General features: G+C 42.8%; 1 non-coding gene across 1 annotated transcript; it reads right to left on the bottom strand.

Annotated features, from left to right (window-relative positions):
* Positions 1-1715: 1715 nt before the first annotated feature.
* On the bottom strand, positions 1716-1789 carry trnat-agu (transfer RNA threonine (anticodon AGU)). Its single transcript has one exon. It is a non-coding gene; the product is annotated as a tRNA-Thr (tRNA).
* Positions 1790-3726: the final 1937 nt, after the last annotated feature.

Here is a 3726-nt window from a genome sequence, read left to right as displayed (position 1 = left end):
CTGAGTGGCGGTAAGTTCATGATTAATTTTCCGAAGCAGATGAGCTGAGGGGGGATACAGACAAAATGTGTGGTGCACGTCAAGCAGCATCCGGGGAGCAGGAAACTCGTTCTTTCACGTAGAAGCTGTTCATCAGGAATGCTCGAAACGTTGACTCCCATGCTCCTCAGATGTTGCATGACAGGATGTGCTTTCCCAGTGATACACTTATTGACTTTGATCTCCAGCATCTAAAGATATCAATTTCTGCTGAGGTGCGGTACAGTCAGGTACTGTTCCTGAGATGTAATAAGCTGGTTGTAATGATAGAATGGATATCTCGTTGGAAACTTATCTGGAGTTGGAAACTTATTATTCTCCCGCTCCCATTCTGCCAAGTTGATGGAGCCTGTTATTACAGCCAGTCAATTTGACAATTGTGCATTTGGCAGGTCACGGAAACGTGATTTCCCATATATTGTCGAGACTCGAAAAGCATAGGGATACGTTCGGTCTTGAGTCTTCTAGTTCCTGAATTTAAATGTGGTTTTGCAAGTTTGCACCTGTATAGTCAGTGTCGTGTATATTTGACTTTTAGAATGCTAAACAGTTTTTTTGAGGGGTTTTAAAAATGAAGCCATCAACAGACGACTGAGTTTCATTTTTCTTTGCTGGTGTAGATCTGAACGAAAAAAAACGTGAATTGTTGGAGAAACTCATCAGGCCTGGCAACATCTGTCGAGACAAACCGAGTTAAAGTTTCAGATCGACAGAACACGTCAGTTATACACTTCCTTACTGTAATGCTCGGAAAATAATCAGTCTTATCTGTCGACTCAGGATATTTATCAAAAAAACTCAATGGCTCACAGATGTCACCTTTAAAAATATAAAAGGACTTTATTGGCTGTAATGCTGCCTCCGTTGCTCTCAGCTGGTAAAAGGCTGTGCTTAAATGATTGCCTTTTCTCGTTTCCTTCCTGTCAGTTTGCAGCAATGTCTAATGGAGAATTGTTTCTTTCAGTATCTAACTCAGCACGTATCTACATTTGTCTCTCTTTGTCTCTGTGTATCCACCTCACCCTCTTTCTTTTTCACATTCTCCAACACTCTGTCTGTCCATACAGCTCATTACCTATTTATGCTCGATAAAAAGTCTGACATTTCGGGACAGTTTGAGTGTGCAGCTGATGAGAAGTTTTTTGCTCATTGACTGGAGTGTGCAGATCTGGCCTCACATTCTCTGGATAATGTGTCTGTCAATTCGATCTCAGGTCAGGCGACTTTTCTTCCTCAATCATTTGTGACTGTTTCGAATTCAAAGTAGAATTCTGAATCCACCATAAGAAAAAAAAACGCAAGTATACTACAACTAAAGAATCCCAACGATGTATATACTGTTGGTTTAAATGAATGATGGTTGACATCAGAGAATGAGAGTGATCAGCTGGTGGTGTCTCCGTCATTACCACAAAGTTCTCTGGCAAATCCGCAACACCTCCTGCGTAATCTCGTTATTCCGACCAAACTGGGAATGAAGGAAGGGGAAAAAGAGGAAAAAAAGCTTGTTGAATAACGGAAAGAAACCACAGACTTAATTGATAGTTCGGAACTAAGAGGAACAGCCACTGTTGTAACTTAACCTGGATCTCCAAATGTCCAAGTCGACACTGACTTGGTTAACACGGCATTTGTAAAGAGTTGAAACACCAGGATCAAATACTTATGCAACAAGCAGGCACCGCTGGGAATTGAACCCAGGATCGCCTGTTTACTAGACAGGCGCTTTAACCAACTAAGCCACGGCGCCGCACGTTTGATTCATTTGCACATCCATACGTGAAGTTGGTTAACCACTTTTTCACAGGACTTGGAAATGTGTTTTCGGAATAATGTTGTTCACAGAGAATTGCAATCAGTCCTCGAATTTAAAAATTCAGACAGTTTACAGTTGAACATTCTACACTGAAAAGGCATAGAAAAAGATAATCTCCCCTTGCATTAATTTCAAACTGATACCTTCACCTGTTTAAACTGACAGGAGAAAGAGGATGTGTTCATCCTCTCCGTGCCCATGAAGCACGTTAATACACACAGAGGAGACCTCAACAAGAGGAACAAGGTCATTGTGGAGATTTGACGAGGTGCAATATATAAGTAATTGTAAACATTGGGCAGTAAAAGTTGACCGATTGGCACTGACATTGAGTCTTGCACCACCAGTTCCACTCGCACTTCCTGCCTCATGCCTCCCAGACATCATTGCCAATCACTTGATTTCACTGTCCTGCTCCACTTCTCAACTTATTTCCAAACGATTGCAGATGTCTGATAGGAACCTTCAAATTTTAGAAACGTTTTCCTGGAATATAGTCGTCACTCAATGGGATAGTATTCAGTTCACATCCCGAATTACCACAGTGATGGAGGGGATGAGTTACTTTGCTGAACCTTTCTACTCCTCAGCACGGACACACAACCATTAGACCGATGGGAGGGGGGTGAGTTCCAGTATTTACACATAGCGACACTGAAGGATCAGCGAGGTACTTCCAAATCAGAAAGGTGATATAATCGTAGGGGGATTTGCGGTGGTAGTTTCCCATGTATATGCTGCCATTGTGCTGATAGACGGATGGAAAGATTCACTGGACCAAGTCTGGCAGGATCCAGGTGTGTGCTCTGCACGCAAGCAGGAATTAGCTTTCCTTCGAATAATTCAGAAAACGAGAAAGGTGTCTTCATTATCTGTGTGGGGATTATATCCAGGTCTGTGTGATGTAAACTCCGACTCCAAAGCAGGGACCTCCAGTGATGCTGACCGTAAACCATGTGACATGACTTGTACACAGTCTTGTGTCTGTCGTTGACGCCATAACCAACTTCAGCAGCAAAGTTGCATTCTCCAAGTTTCGAAACAGTTCATATTATCGCCTTGTGTTTCAATGTGAAATAAACAGCTATGATAATGTGATGTTGTTCAGCAGATGTACTGCAGGAAGGCACAGAACAGGCTGATGGTGACAGGGCCTCGTTTTGACGCGCTGGCCTCCAGTGAGCGGGCGGCACCAATCAGCGATCCGTTCAACTCGTCTTATTCTTAATCCGGGGCTAGAAATGAACAGAGTTTTCTCGCTGAACTTGTTCAGGCTCTTGAAGGGAAGAACCTTTGACTCAAATTATGAAAGTACATTTTACAGAAGTGGATCATGGATCGTGTAGTGGCTGTGAATACAACAATGGAAACTTTCAGCAGAGATGCTGACAACGCTGAAGGGGGCACTTGAAGACAAATGTGTTTCCTTTACCAGGGAAAGGCACTGCTTCACTTTTGTATTAAAGCAGTAACGCTGATTACCTTTGCAAGTTCTTCACCTTGTCAATCTTATTTCTCCCAATCTAAATGTCTCCATTACACATGGAAAAGCTGAGAGGAAGGCGGCGCTCGGTTGGCCCAGTGTTGCAATGGGTAACGCGTCTGAATTCGAATCAGACTATGGTCGTTTTGAGATCTGCCTAGCTCAATTGCAGCATGTCGCTTTGCTGACATCAGACATAACTGGTTTTATATATACATTAAGGACAAAAAAAGAATCTGCGAAGAGCAGAGGGACATCTCCAAAATCGCTAAGCCTGTCTCTGTTTGGTGACACTCGAGATGGGGGTATTATGAATCCCGACCTTTATTTGAATGTTCACTGTGGGGAAGGACATATAACATGGAACATAAAGGATTACAGCGCTGAA

The sequence above is a fragment of the Chiloscyllium punctatum genome, chromosome 35 (assembly GCF_047496795.1).
Source record: "Chiloscyllium punctatum isolate Juve2018m chromosome 35, sChiPun1.3, whole genome shotgun sequence".
Classification (NCBI taxonomy): Eukaryota; Metazoa; Chordata; class Chondrichthyes; order Orectolobiformes; family Hemiscylliidae; genus Chiloscyllium; species Chiloscyllium punctatum.
The sequence above is the reverse complement of the archived record's forward strand: the minus strand, read 5'-3'. Positions and strand labels throughout refer to the sequence as shown.